The following is a 16,804-nucleotide window of genomic DNA, read 5'->3' on the forward strand; positions in this document are numbered from 1 at the left end:
TTTCAATTTTAGATTCAAACATTCATTGAAGAATCATTAAGTGTGTGTCACACTCTGTGCCCTCCACTGTTATTTGTTATCTTACATCATCCTCCTGACCACCCTGCAAAATGAGTATAAATGTCTCCATTTTGCAGTCGAGGAGGGTAAGAGTCTTGCCAGAGGTCATTCAGTTAGTTAAAAGTTTGCAGAGCTGGGATGCAACTCAGGTCTTTTTGTACAATTACCTCGAAGTCTGACATTCTTTTTTGTTTTTGCTAATTTCCATGTTCTAAACTTCCAGTTGTTTAACCTCTACATAAATGGTACATTTCTGTATTAATTTCCTTTTTTTCTAAAAACAAGTTACAATTTGAGATGTTCTTATTGTAGAATGTTCAGCAGCCTAGTAGAGATTAATTAGCAAATGGAAATTTCCTGCAAGGAAAAAAAAATCACTTTTTAACAAGAAGCACAATCCTTCCCAAGGAAAGCTCAATTTCCAGCAGCCTGACAGTTCTTTCAGAGGGAAGGAATCTCTCCTTGGAGCAGGTTTGTTTATTGATTTAACAAACATTTACAGAGTGCACTATGTGCTAAGCACTTACCTGGACCCTTTACAAATACTAATTCAGACCTACATATAGGAACTAATAATATCCCCTCTGACAGATGAGGAAACCGAAGTTCTAAGAGATTTGATTTATCTTTAAGTGGCAGAGGCAATATTTGAACCCCAGGAATTTGTCTAGAGTACAGAGGCTTAAGCACTGTACTATGCTTTGCTAACCCATGTTCTGTGTTCTGCTAGGCAGAGTGAAGCAATGACATGTAAGAGGGGATAAAAACAGAGGGTAGCCCAGGAAACCTGTCTCTGCAGGTTGGTGGAAGGAGCTGTAAACACCCAACAGCCCAAGACAAAACTATCTTTAGTGCCTCTGTCAACTCCTGGGCTGTTAAAGGAGATCATTGTGGTGGAATCAGAAAGGGAGAGAGGCCCTCCATCTTCATCAGCTGAGACTATTTTGGTCTGAAGTAGATTCTTGTGGAGAAGGGATGTGTTAGGCTTTTAGATAACTCACTGCAAAGTGACTTCTGGTTCTGGCTTTTTCCATTCAAACCACCTGCCTGGCATTTTAGTGGTAGGGTCTAGGTGTGTGTTTTGAACAGGCAGACTGTTGACTCAGAAAAGAATAATTTTTCTAAGGAAGTGTACTGATGTGTTTAGTTCATAGTCATTAAATGGGAAGAGAGAAAAGAACTCTCTTCTTTTGCTTCTGCTTTTAGAGTTTGTGGAATGAAAAATGCTCTCAATTCTGCCTGTATCCACAGAGGGGAGCAGAGGGGTAATAAAAACCCAGGTCTTAGCATAATATAATCAAGTTCTACCTTTCAGAGTCTGGTGTTTATCTTTGTGGATTATCCAGACTTTCTACTTCACTTTTCTCTTGGTTTCAGCTTTTGAATTAGTTAGGTCATAGGAGGAAATGGGGAAAAACAAAAAGGATGTGAAAGAAATTAGTTCACAAGTTGTTTTTTTAAAGTTTGATGAGAAAGATAGTTTCAAACAGGATTGTGTGGTTGCCAGGAACTGAGATCCACCAAGTTTCCTGGGAAATTAAGAAAATCCATGAAGTTCCCAGGCTAGGTGTCTCTCTTCCCCTCCCAGCTCCTCCCTTTCCTCTCTCTTTCAGAGTGCTTCTGTTTCTCTGTGCTCATTTGATCCAACCTCTTTTCTCCTCCAACCAGTTCCTTATCCTCTATTTTATGTGCTACCTCATGACATTAGCTTTCATATGATTTTTGAATCAGTTTGACATCGGGGCATCCCTTCAGCTCTGCTGCCAGCTCACACAGTCTCTCAGTTTCCCAATTTCTAATTTCTGCAAGAGCTATCTGAATGAACTATTTTTTCAAGAGAGGCCACATAAGCCACAGGCTGGTCTGTAAATAGGTTTGTAGCCTTTGGGCAAGTTGTTTATTGCTCATCAGTTGTGGCAATTAGTATAAAATATGTTGGCTTCAGCAACAGGGACTGGAAGTGACAAGTTTCTCTTACAAGGGGATGTGGGTGGACAAGCACCATAAACGAGTCTAGTGCCAGGAAGATGAAGTTCAGTTAAATGAGTACACTGCCTAGGGCCAGACTTTAAAGGTAACCTCAGGGTTTGTGGCACTAATCTTACTCTTCATTAAAAAGTGATAATGCCTTTATGGTCCATCCAGAACAAAATTCTTTGGATGGACTCTAAGATAGATACTTTTGATATCAAATTCAACTTTGGCTGAGTGGTATTATGGAGACTTTGTAGGATACAATCTACTGCTTTCATTTCTGATAGCATAAGTAAATGAAAATAATGATCCAGTGTGCTGGAAAGCTCCCAGGTCCCTGCATTCAGGCAGAGCGGGGTCATAAGCCGTTTGCACCATGTGTGACCTGTCTCCAAACCAGCTTCTTTATCTGTAAAACATCAATATTATGGTGATATCTTCTTCACAGGGTTGTTGTGAGAATTAAATCCACATGGAAAGTACTTATCATAGTATCTGGCTCATATTAAGTACCAAAATGGCATTTGTGAGCAGCCATGCCTCTCTTCCAAGGGCATCTTTCAGGACTTATGTGGCCTGAATTTTACTGAGTGGAGTCATTAACATAAACCATGTAGAACATGCCATATTAACAGTCAAGTTTCTTAGCTACAAACAACAGAAAGCAATTCTGTCTGATATAAGCCAAAAAAAAAAAAAGATATTCTGAAGAGTTAATTGGGTAGCCCATTGACTCCCTGGGAAGGCTGGACAAACAGTGTCAGAAAGTGACTTGGAACTAATGGAGGCAAGGAAGTGAGAGCCACAACCAAACTCAGTCCAGAAAACTGCTGCTGCACAGCTGAACACTGGACATCCAGCCGGCACTACCTCTGGCACCACTTTCCAGCACCACCAACAGCACTGGGTGTTCATTGCTGCCACAGAGCACTGCTGGCTAGGACACTGGTAGTACTGGCCACAGAAATAGATTCTTTGCTGTCCCTGATTCTTTTCACTCACTCCAGGCTCCGAGGCAGCTATTTTGTCACCGTGAGGGGAGACACTGCAAGGCAGGTGAAGACAGAGGAGTGGGAGGCTGGAAAGAGGCTGGTTCTTTAATGACATTGTTGAGCCACTTCATCTTCCCTTGGGCTACCTTCCTCCACTCTTCTATGGTTTAGGTTATTATGATTTGGGTCACTTTTAAATGGATTTTTGTTGTTGTTACTTAGAGCCACAGTGCACCCTAACTGATATATTCCACTTAAATGGTTGGGCACAAGCACCTAACCTGTATCAGAGCTTCCCTTTTTGCCCATTCACCATTGGCAAGGGGAATCTAAAATGGTCTGGTGGCAGTCTTACTTCCAATTTAGTGGGATCATTGCTTTATCTCCCTGGAAGATGCCTGCTTTGGATTCTAAACCCTCTGTATCAGTAGAGCACCAAGTTATGGGAAACAGAAGCAAACTTTCAGAAATGTGTCCATGGGTGCGATGGTGAGAGGCATCTCTTCTGCTTCTGCCCTCTAGACTCCCACATGAATATTTTCTTGCTGTGGCAGAAAGGGCACCAGATTTTGGTCACTGATTCAGAGCATAAACTTCACCCCTTAGCACCACACAGAAACCTTACCTGGTTCTGTTTATCCTGAGGCTCCACTTCTGAGCTTTCAGTGGCCCATTTCCCCTCTGCTGTAGGCAGTTTGTAGTAGTGATTATTGGCACAACCCTGGAGATGGGCAGTCTGGATTCAAATCCTAGTCTCCCCCTTACCAATTGAGTGACCAGAGGCAGTTTATTAACTATTCTTGCTTCAGTGTCCTCTTGGAAATTAGTATATTTATGGTAATTGCCTCAAAATGCTGTTATGGAGGTTAAATGAGTTGGCACATGTGAGGTATTTAGAAGAGTGTCTGGCGTTTAAGTGCTAGTTGTCATTACTGTTGTATAAGGCCAGCTGCTTCAGAGGGATGGGAGTAAGTCCTGTGAATCTCATCGCCTTACTTATTTCAGGGAATAGTGTGTTACTTGGTTAGAACCAGTGCTGGGTAGGAATCCATGGCATCATCACTTCTACAGATGATAAGCGGGGCAGAAGCATGGGGGGCAGGAAAAACAATTCGGAGCCCAGAGCACTGATCTATTCCAGGAAAGACAAATTTTGCCTTCCTATTTGAAGGCAGGAATCCAATTTACAAGAGACTGGCTAGGCCCCAAGGAAAATGGTACCATGTTAGGACATAAGAGTTAACAGTGACAACAAGTTGGGCGCTCAGAAGTGGCAGTAGCCCCTCTTCTCCAAGGACGTTGAGCCTATGAATACTTCCAACTCTGCCATCATGGCCAGTGATGGTTGTTTATGAGCCTACCCAGCACACCCCAGATCTGGGGAAGGAGGGTGACTAACAGTCACAGGGCAGTTAATCTTGTCCACCTGGTTATTAAAATCTTCCTCATTGAAGGGGGCTTTTTGGTAACCATGTTTACATGAGATGCAGTCTCATGTTTCCAGACCATTCTCAGCAATCCATCACCTACTCTCCAAACTTCTTGCTATCAGTTCTCGAATCTTGGTCCTTTCTAGTCCCTACCTCCACCCAAATCATTGGCCATTGCTTATGAAACAGTAGATGCTGACCTCAGGCCATCTTTCCTTCTAAGTAATGCATTGGTGTCCCTCTCAAATTTTTACCAGCTGGGGTGATTTTTTCCCCCACTGTCCTAGGGACACCCTGAGTGGGGCTACGATACTGCTGCCATCTACTTCTCCTTGTGTAACCATCTCATGCAGAACCATCTTGACTATCCCCCACCCCCACCCCCAACTCAGTCTAGTCCATAGAAGAGGGTTGAGGAGGATCTGGCCATGGAGGAGGATCTTCTCATGTCACTTATATATTGAGGACATTTTCAGCCCTATACTGTTACACTGCTTTTCTCTGATGACATGGAGCTGTCAGACATGCCCAACTGTGTGACCTGGAGAAGATCAGCTCTCACCCTTCCCTAATGGGCAGCCCAGGTGCCTAGTAAGATCCATGTCAATAAAGTCCATCATTTGATAAAAAAGATAATAATCCTTTAAGTTGTATAGATAGGGGGTTGGCAAACTTTTTCTGTAAAGGGCCAGATAGTAAATAACTATTTTGGGCTTTGCTGCCCACACCAACTTTGACACTGTAGCACAAAGGTTTCCATGCACAATATGTAAATGAAATGTGAATTTTATATAATTTTCACATAACATATTTCTCTATTTTTAACCATTTAAAAAATGTATAAGTCATTTTTAGCTTGTGGGCCATACGAAATCAGATGGTGGGCCAGAGTTTGCTAACTAGGGTGTAGAATATTGTACTTTACAAAAGGTTTTCATATGCACAAATGTGTCTCACTTATTTCTGAGATGAACTCACTGAGGTGGACATTATTAGCCCTATTTTATAGCAAAGGAAAAATTCTCAAAAAGGTTAAGCAACTTATTAGGGATCACAATTAATAAGAAGTGGAGGTTAGCTCTATCTTCAGAATTCTATCACTCTTACTACATACCATGCTCCCCGGTATATGCTCATCTTTAAAACACATTTTAGAAAAAAATGACCAGCTCTTGTTTCTGAATGCTCATGAAAGGGACTGCTCTCACAGGTAAAGCAAGAGCTCGCCTAACCTGGGATTTGTTAGACTTTATCAGAGCCCCAGAGTGGTTTGTATTCACTGTGAGGACTGTGCTAGAGAAAAATCCAGCTTGGGAGCTCCCAGCGAGGCCCTGGCCCCTCAGGAAACAGGCCCCATGGGCTTTGAACCTGCTTCAAAAGCCTTTATTATGGCAGCCCCATAGTGTGCCCAGCACACCCCAGCTTGTGGCCAACTGGCCTCTGTCTACCTTTCCATCCATTAAGTGTTCCAAAGGCCCAATATGAGGAGGAAAGAAAGAGAGAGAGAGAACAAGAGAAAGTGAGCTGTGAATTACAGGTTCGTGCCTCGTCTATACTGTTGAAACCCGAATTTCTTCCTTAGCTGCCTACGTGATGGATAATGTGCCACCAGATTGACTGTGGGGCGGGGGTTTGCCTCATGATTTGAATACCCACTTCTCCTTGGACGTGGCCCTCTGAGTCATAGAAACCAGTAGGATTTTCAAAATCCAATCAGGAATTTATTTTTTGTTCAAAGTTAACTACCTATGAAAATAGTCATAACTACTTATGAAAAAGCAAAGCATTAAAATGACCAGTATTCATATCTAAATGTATATACAATGTATTATCTATATAATATTGTATAATTAAGTACGTGTACCAAAGTAGAATACAATTTAAGGGTATATAATTGACTTGGGTATAGGTATTATTTTCAATAACATCAAATTTCCCCTGTTTTCAAAGGTTGAATAGAATGTCATCCATCTGTTCATTCATTCATTAGCTGGTTATTTTCATTATGTCTGAGCACCTACCATGTGCCAGACCTGCGCTCTTTCAGAGATTGAAAATCTAAGGACTCCCAGAGCTCCCTGAAACCCAGAGTAATCATCCCCTTACCATCTTTCTCACCACCTCTCATTATCACCCATTTTTTTCCTCATGCTTAGTTGTTGAATAAATTTCCCAAGGGGTTTTAAATATTTTTTTTCTTAGCTCTCCGCCTTTCCTTTTAATATGGCTCAGTAAAAAGGAAAACGAGCACTGCTACGTACACCCCATGCTTCCCAGTGTGACTTCTCAGCAACTCTGCTTTTGCAATTAGTTTTTACCTCCTCAAAGGAGAGGGACTCTTTGCCCACAGGTACTGTATTTGGCAGCTAGGTGTTTAATAATTAATTGCTTGAATTTACAAGTTTTTCTCCTTATTAATTCCAACAGGCATCTAGTTTACTTACAAGATCAATTCAGATTTTTAAATGGCCATGCTTTTTTTCCCCCAAAATGTAAATTTTAAACACATGTACATATAACATTAAAAAATCATATTTAAAACAGAGTTATAAAGTGACTTCCCATAATCCCCGCCACACTTAGAAGAAAGGAAACAGGGTCAGAAACTTTGTAGCTCTGGGAAGAAAATAAAAAGGGTTACCATGGTCTTCAGACACCAGAAACGGACAGTTTGTGTCCATACCATAGTTTTTCTCATTCCTGCTGTGTATGCTCAAAGTCTCTGTGTTGGTGGTTCTCAGTCATGGTGTCACGAGTCACTTATGGGCATAGTCAGTTGTGAGGTGCCTTAAATATTCTGTTACTATATGGTTTCTAAGTATGCAAACTGTTTACTTTTTCCATAAGTTAAAGCAGATTCAAGGTTTCCCCCTCGATTCCATCGCCATCAGGAGACAAGAGGCATTAAATGGTGCCTAAGAACACTCTGGTTCATACTGCCTAGGTTCACAGCCCAGCTCCGCCAGTGACAAGCTGAATAACTTTGGTTGAGAGGCTTAAAATCAATAAGCCTCCATTTTCTCATCTATAGAATGGGGTTTATAACAGGATTTAGGTCAAAATTACGAGAATTAATTCAGAATATGAATAAAAAAGTGCAGTGTTTGGCATATAATATGTGCACAGTAAAGGTTAGATAAACTAACACTATTTTCAAAATTAGTAGTAATTATTATTATGAAAAGGTAGTCTAATGGAGTGATTATGAAAGAGGCTTTCTGGTCAGATAAACCTGGTCAAGATCCAGCTTTACTGCTTATTAGTTCTGTGTCCTAAGGCAACCTGCTGAACTTCTCTCAGCTTCAGTTTTATCATATAAAAAATGTACATAGGGTTGTTGCAGAAGTTAAATGGGCAATAAGTCATACATACAAAGTGCCTGATAATAATTGTTCAACAGATGTCATTGATGATGATGATAATGATTCTGCTTTCTTAAATGTGAAAGGGAGGAGGTAATTGTGTTTAGGACTATTGGATTCATGATCCGTTTGGTCAAGAAAATATATTATTAATGATAATGAAATAAAAACATGTTTTCTGAGAGGGAGAGGTTGTCTTAGCTGAGTTGAGAAATAATGAGTACATAAAGGCACACGCTCAACTTTTCCCACATGATTCCATACCTCACCATTTTCTAGCCTAGAATCCCAAGACAATGTGAGACTGCATACATATAGGTTGACACAGAGAGGGAGGTATTTGCTCAATGGTATAAAAGTTTGAAGCAGGAAGAAACCTTGGAAATTATAACTGAGGAAAATGATTTATCCAAGGTTATCAGGTACATAATACATGATCAATAAATCTTTGTTCAAAGAAGAATAAATCGGGGGATTTATTTTGTCTCTCTATCTATTTCTTTGTATATCAGCTCATGTTTTTGTTTAAGATTGTGTTTACTTGCCAACTGAAAGCTAAGAAAAAGAGAGAATCAGTTATCAGGATCTTTCAAAATATCTGGGTATTTCATTTGTGATTTTGTATATTCAAATCACAAGAGAAGGAAAATTAATATTTACTAAGAGCCCACTAAGAGCCAGCGATTTTTACATGAAGTGTCTCCTACCAACTCTATAATAAACCTAAAAGGGAGTCTTCTATCCATCAGGGTTCAGTGCAGAAAACAGAAACTACTTTGGCTGTTTTAAGCAAAAAGGGAATTTGGTACCTTCAAAAGTATTGAAAGGGCTAAATGAGCACGCATTAGGTAAGGCCTTCAGAAATGGCTCCCACAATATCACCATTGAACTAGCCTGCAAAGGGAACTGCTTCCTCTCCTACAAGTAGACAGGTAGGATCCCAGAAGATGTCATACCAACTGCAGACTCTAGATCATACTCTCGGAGCCATGCATCCAGGACCATAACTCTTCCACCAAGATCGCTGGCCCCAGAGCTGTTACAGCTGTTGGATTCATACTCACAAAAGTTGATGCCCTTCAAGCTTTTGCCTGTTTTCCCACATGATTCAGTTTAAAGTCGGTTCTCACAGTGCACATATGATTGGCTGGAGCTAAGTTACATCAAGAACCTTAGCTGCAAGACAGTCTGATAAATACGGTTTTTAGTTTAGTTTCTTAAGCCTCTGCAGGACAGGAAGTCATATTAGAAGGAGGTTACAACAAATGTTGAGTAAGCCAAACCACCATATCTACTAAAGTAGGTACTATACCCATTTTTGAAATTAAATAGCTACTATCTCAAGAGGTTAAGTAGATAACCCAAGCCCACACACCAATTAATAAAAAGGGAAGAGATTCAAATTACAATCTCCTGACTTAATGCTGTCTACACTGACATCTTTTACAGCTTATTGGTATCTCTGGTATAACATTGGGTTAGTTGTGTACTCATCTGCCTTGATTAGGAGCACCCCTAAGGTAGACACATGTTGTGGTTGATTATTACTCTAGGGGCCTCCCAACTGTTCATGCCTCTGTGTAGTTCCCTACCACATTGATTCTGTGCTTGGCCATCAAGATGTCAGCACACAAGTATTTGTGCATTGGAACACTGCTATCACCAACTGAGGAAATTCAACTTACCTGACTTGAGGGTGAGAGACAAAGAGAGAGGCCCAGACCTCCAGCTGTCTCAGTGGAGCCCCAGCCCCCTGGAGACCCTTCAACTGTATACATGAATTAGCCCATAAGTGAGCCCAGAAAAGACAGTGGAAGAACTGTTCAGCCGACTCACAGAATCATGAGAACTGATAAATTGCTTTCAGTCTCAGTTTTGGGGTAGTTTGTAATAGATAATTGAAGTACTGCCTTATTTAGTGTTATATCTATATAGTCACTTATTTGTCTATTCATCCATTAATTTACATCAACAAATATTTAATTAGCACCTACTATATCACAGAGGCTGTGATAAGCACTGGGGAATATAAAATGAATAAGACAGAAGCCCTGCTATGAAAAGGCATCCAGCAGGGGTTATGTGATTATAGTACTATGAGAAACGGACTATTAGAAGGGTAAACACTGAGTGCCTTGGAAGCCACCTAGGGGTGGCACTTAACTCGGGAGGATGTGAAATAGCAAAGAGCCTAATGCAGGACACTCAATACATATGTACCTTCTGTTGTGAGTGAAAGAGTAGTTCAGCATTTTAACCAGTCATTCAACTAGAACTGAGACTAATGGAATTTCTCCTGAGCCTCATTCAAGGGTTCTGTACTCAAAGATTGTTTGTTTTCATAGGTATTTTTGGTTGGTCGGTTGGTTGGTTTGGTTTGTCAACAATGGAAATACATTCTCACCAATAAGATTTAGGGTCTTGTAGTCCAAATAGCTAGGCTTTCTGCAATCATAATTTTCTAAAATAGAATAATACCCTACTTTCTCACCCAATAATTCTTTATTAAAAATTAAAAGGCAAAATAAATTATTAGACTACTTAAAGCTAAATATCCAGAAATATTATACTGCATAGATACATTTATAGAGCAAGAGAAAGAAAACAAATATCAAGATACAATTTGGTACCTGCTTATTTATCCTTAATTAGATCATCCAACTGTTCTCTTCCCATCAAAACCTGAAGGAACACATAAATAAAGGGATGAATGTGATCTTTGGGTCAATGAAATGTCTGCTTAGAGATGGTTCTAGGATCTCTAGGTGCCCTAAGTATCACAGATCAAAAATAAGCACATTAAGAAAAGAACAATCATGAACACTTATTTTAGTTAGGACACATGCTTGTACAAGACCAGCAGTCTAGAAGAAAGTCACTAAACAGGCAGTGCAATTTTAATTAGTTGAGTGTGGAGACTAATTAATATGCAAATGCGGGGCTTACCATTATTAATCATCTGTTTTACTAGGTGGCTTTTACTAAAGAGTTTCTAACGAGTTTGCAAATTAAGTTTCTTTGACATTAAAAATCAGCTAAGCGCCTGTCTGAGAATAATCTCTTCTAACTCAAGGATGGGAAGGGGAAATTTTTTTTTTGGATGAAAAACATCAATGTTTAAAACCAATTCCCATGTTGGCAAGCACTGTGCAAGAGTTCTGTATCAACCCTTTCCAGGCTCTAATTGAAACCATTTCAGCAAGAGAGATACCAGAAAACAGTTGGAACAAGGGACAAATATGAATGATGGTGATTTAAAGGAGGTTGGAACAAAACTTGTTTATTTAAGTTGGTGACTAGCATTGTTAAAACTAAAAAGAGGTTACAAACATTTTTTTTTAAACTATTTTATGGCCTTTGGCATACCCCTATGTTTCTCTTTTCTTGGAAATTTAAAGATCAGATTGGACACTGATTTATCAGGAATGATTTAAATTATGGAGATAGATTACAGGGTTTTCCTTGTGACTTTAGTTTTGGGATTCATTTTCACTCAGTTTGTGAAAAAGTATTTGCACTTGGGCTCAATTATGTTATTCATTTTCTGTGTCAGTTAACCCCGTTATTGTGCTGTTCAGCCGTTAATACAGAACTACCACCTTTGGGTTCCCTATGGTTAGGAAGAATGTCAGAAGGGAAATTCTGCAGAAGTGACACAGTGGACTAGATGTACATCATCTCTGAACCACTGTCCCACCAATTGAAACACACAGTTGCCCTTAAAAAATATTTTACCTCCCATCAAATCCCTATGGAGATTCAAAGGACGCTTTGAAAATATACCCTTTTCAATCAACTCACACTCTGTGTTTCTTCTCAAATGTTCACCCCACCCCTACCCCTTTCTTACAGCTTTCAGCTGCAGATTACCATCACTCAGGATAGACAGATTTGTTACTGGTGATTTACTTATTCATTCAATAATTTGTTCAGTAAATATTTATCGATAGAGTTGAACTAAGGTACTGAGCACCTCCCACTGTATCTCAGACAAAGATGTATGATTAGTGGCCTCAGGGGACTTACGGTCTACCAAGAAAATAAAACATGTGCCCATTAGCCTTCTTTGGAAAATTATGTGGTGAAAGCAATGCAAGTTGTATATTTCATGTGCTTACTGCAAATGGTTTTGAGCAATCTCGTGAAAATATTCCTGCCTCAATCTCAATATAGCTGAGATAGTTCTAGTGAGATACATCAGAGAAAAGGATATGACTAGTGTTTATTACTTTACTTTTCAGTTTTTACAAGTTAAAAATGGCTAATGTGACAAACACTGGAGAATGTTTGCACCTTTTCCTGACTTCTCCATCTTATGGAGAAATCCTTTTTCAGTCTATGAATGTGTTTCCTTGCTGACTGGCAAAGGTGGTAAGCCAATGGCATTCACTTAATGATTTCCAGTCCTGGAGCTCTCATCTATATTTTTCAGTCTGTGTCAAAAGCCTTGCTTGGCAGAGGCCTTATTTCTTTTGGTCAATGCCTATGTTAAATATCATGGCTAGTGGAAAACACTGTTAGGTTCAGATTCATTGAAACTCATGGCAAAAAGAAAGAAAGTTCTTAAAGACATGCAATAGATTCTGCAAAGAAATAACAGCCAGAAAATTAATCCAAAACATGCTTTGGTTTGGGCTTCTGTACAAGTGCGACTTGGCAGCAGGTCTGGACTCGAGGTTCTGGGAGTTGCAGGAGTGGAAAATGGAAATGGCTCATCTGCACCTGCCTTTTCTCTAGAGATTTGGCTCATCCTCACCCATGACCATGTGCAGGGTTGGTTCACACCCTGAAAAAGATGCCTGCACACCCCCTCCTTGATGTCTGAGTCCCACAAGTCACTGCTACCGAATCTATATGAGGGATTTAATATATGACCATATAATCATATATAGCCATCTAATATTGGTAAAGAATGCATTTCTGTGGCATATGCGAATTCCCATCCTTTGCTCTAGAACACTGATGTCCAATAGAACTTTCTGAAGTGACAGAAATAATCTATAAATACAGCAGCCTCTAACCAATATGGCTGTGGAGCAACTAAAATGTGGAACTGAATTTTTATTTTTATTTAATTTTAATTAATTTTAATTTAAATAGCCACATATGGTTAGTAGTTACTAACATACAGTACCTAATGCAAAGCAACTTCTTCCATTTGGATTTACTTGAATAGATACGAATAAATGATCACCCTGTGAAAATGACACAGTTTTGACTTAGGAACATAAACTAACTCTCTTAATTTTAACATAATAGGATGATTAAACATCTGAAACTTTTTTGTTCCCAGTGTTACAGGTGGCATCTCAGGCTGTGTCTCCTTAATATACAATATCAAGATGAAAAGAAATTGATTTTAAAAGACAGGATGTTTTACCAGATGATTACTTCAGTGTTTAAATATCAAGTAGATATTGAATATCAAGTAGAGAGAGCTTCAGACTTCTCCATGTCGTCAGTCAGCATTTTTAGGCAATGAGAAGTGGTACATTCTGATAATTATCCACGAAATTATTCAGCCCTTCTATTATTGAAGAAATGTAAGGTTTAACCTCAATTGCCTAGATTGAATATGTAAATTTAGTCAACTGACCTACTGCCCTGCTGATTTTTTTTCTGCTTAATACTCATCTTTGCACCCCACACCTAGCCATAAAAAGGTAAGGCTGCAATTTACTAGTCTTCCATCTTAGGAGAAACATAAAGGCCTTACCAGGACAAAAAAAAATTATAAAAATATTAGTAAATGCAAATATTAATACTAATAATGTTTAGGTAATTAATTTAAAAACTTATTTGGATCAGAACAGCTTGGTAGCATGTCTACACTGGAGCTAAATTTGCCACTATTTGAAAATTATGGAATCAAATACTATTAATGATGTGTTCTAATGAGTAAAGACAATCATCTCTTGAGTGCATGGTAACATATATGAGATTAAGCACAAATAATAGAAAATTATATTTAATCCAAACACTTTTACTCTAGGTTTTGTGATGTCCTGAAATTTAGTGTCCTGGCCATTCTGGACAGAATTAGAAGCAACCAGGGACTGAAGTGGTCTGATTCTGATGACTGGACGAGGCAGCTGTCCTGAGATGCTGGATGTGCACTTCCAAGCCTGCTCCACTGACTGATCCTTGTTGACTAGCCCTGACACCTACCACTGACTAGTATTTTGTTAACTTTTGAATCTGCCACCACTAGGTCGATGTCACATCCATGAACATGGTTGATTTAGACTAGACCAAAAAAAATAGGTTTTTTAGGTAACTGGGGTTCGGCCGAATTCTAGGGCTGGGCTTGAGAACACCTTCGCCTCTGGTTGCTTTGACATGACTCCTAGCAAATCAACCCACTCGTTTGTAGAGCTGGCCTCGCTTATCACGATTCTTGTGAGGATCAAATGAGATCCCGAGAGGGTTAGACTTCTGTGGAAAGAAAGAGCAGTCAGATGATCAAAATATCTGAATTCTAATCCCAGGACTTTAATGTCTTTTGAGCTTTAGTTTTCCTATCTATAGAATGAGGGTAGGAACATCTGCTCTATATACCTCACAGTGTTGCTGCACAGATTATATGAGACCATCTATATGAACACAGTTTTCAGTTCCAGTTCTGTTACAGGCATGGCAATTTCCCGTCACTCTTTTGTAGATGAGCTTCATTTACTTTTATCTAGTCCCTCAGTCACCAGTTGCACATATGTACAAACTGATTGGCTGGGATTAGGTGTGGTATGTGAAGGTGAAATTGAGTGACACAAGAAGAACCATAAAAGGCCCCGAACCCGTGGCTTTGACTTCATTACCCAGGAGCAATATTCATCTATGTGATCCATCTTCCGTCATGTGCAGCCTCCTGACCTTTCGCCAGCTTAGCCCCACTGTCAGCAGCTGGGGGGCCCTACAGGGCAGGGCCAGGGAGCCCCAGGCTGCCCACATTGCAGATTATCTCCAGAGTGTTCAAGAGGGACTGTAAAATAAGCCCGCAGTCTTGTAATTTTACTTCAAAAAGCAAAACAGTCCCCAAATAATGAGCATTTTGCTCTAATAAGAACTGTAGGATTGATTAGGTTCAAACTGTTAACTGACACCCTTATGGTTAATGAAGCAGCATTGAAAATGCCTCTTGATTCTTAGGAAACTTAAATCATACAAAGGCAGTAAGAGGAAAGAAAAGAAGAAAAGAAAAGAAAAGAAAAGAAAAGAAAAAAGAAAAGAAAAGAAAAGAAAAGAAAAGAAGAAAAGAACTGGAGGTGAGATGGATTAAACTGCTAGTAATTGTACTCAAGATAATGGACACAAAGTGTTTGTTCTTTGAAAAGTTAACATTTACTGAGAGTTATCTCTGCAGTGGGCAGTGGGCAAGCAATAAACTTTGATGACTATTGTTCTTTGGGGTAACAGGCTTTTCTGCACACCTCGAGTGAGGGACAGAAGCTTCTGCCATTTTAATTCCTTTGTTAATGTCTTTATGAATGCAATTAACACTTCATTCACGCTTCTTTGTTTCTGGATCCCATTAGGATGTGGTTTATGCAGGTTTCTCTCTCCCAGGAGACAGAAGCATCACACAACATTTCACTCAGCTGTGTGGCTGAGCACTGACAAACTCAATTTAAGGAAGGCAAGACTGAGTTGACACCATGCTGTGGCAGTTGTCCTGATGGGAACGAATGGCTCATTTCATTCCAAGGTGGGACCTAACTTCTCCGAGAAGCATGTTTGTGTACAAGGGTATGGAAGACAAGGAGGTAAGGAAAGCATCTTGGCTGTCACAAAGTGAAATCACCAAGGCTGAGGAAATGCTCAGAACCAAATTCAACATGGATTGTAAAAAGGAGCACTGGCTATTGCCTTGCAGGCACAACAGGCTGCTGTTATCTTTATCAAACATTTTGCAAGGGTTAACTAGGTATGGCACAAAGCAAGGGAGGAACCCAGAAGTAGGGGACAAGTCTCTTTCCTCTGGAGTTTACAATTTAAATGAGGAGGCAAGCGATATGCATAACAAATATATAAGCAAAGGGTATAAGGCCAGTAGGGGCTAGGTCCTGCATGGCAAGTGTAGACCTCGAGAACATGAAGGGTTCAGTTCTCTGTGCGAAAGGGAGGCTAGGGAAAGCTTTTCTGAGAAGGTGGGACTCGAATCAGGCCTTGAAATACAAGCAACTCCCCTGGCCATCCTGTCTAGATTGCCAGTAAAGAGGGAGAAAGAGGGAGGAATGCAGAGAGGGAGGGAGGGGCAGGCACCAGCAAAGATGCAGAGGTGGGAAATGAAGAAGAGGGTTCGATGTCCATGATAAATTATTTTCCCTTTATATTAAAGTCTCTCCTCCAATTGATGGCATCATTTCTATTTCAAATATCAGTGTGATATTTGCTTAACAGCCAAAGGCACTGCCGATGAATATATCTGAATCTCACTAAGATACTGTACAGAAGGAAGTGCGGGAGGTCTGAAGGGAAATCAGCAGACAAAAGAAGGAAGAAATGAAACAAGGAAACACTGCCCATTGTTTCAGGTTACGTTTTTTCTTTAAATGAAACAATTTTTTTTTTTTTTGGAATCTGAACACATACAGGCCTTGTACATTTAAGTTTGATTTTCTCTGACGATAAAAAAAGAGCAGAATTTCTAATGTGTTACAAAGGATAAAATATTGCCAGGAAACAAAGTAAAAACAACCTTATAGCCCCAAGTCATCTGTGCCTAACATTAAAGTGTGTGCATAAATCAAGGACAGTATTCTGTCTGCAGTTTTAACATTATTGAATGGCATGATGAATGGTTATGTTTCTATTCTTTTTTCTTTGAATTTCTCCAAAAATCTAGCCTATTTTCTTTAGTTACACATCCTTATTACCAAGATTTTTCTTGTGTCTCTTTCACCGAGACCTGGACTGTCAGTGCCGTCATATCCTATTATAACGAGGCGTGGGTACCTCTCTCCAGGACTGCCAGCCCTGGGTATTAACC

This window comes from Choloepus didactylus, chromosome 2, assembly GCF_015220235.1.
Source record: "Choloepus didactylus isolate mChoDid1 chromosome 2, mChoDid1.pri, whole genome shotgun sequence".
NCBI classification, from domain to species: domain Eukaryota; kingdom Metazoa; phylum Chordata; class Mammalia; order Pilosa; family Megalonychidae; genus Choloepus; species Choloepus didactylus.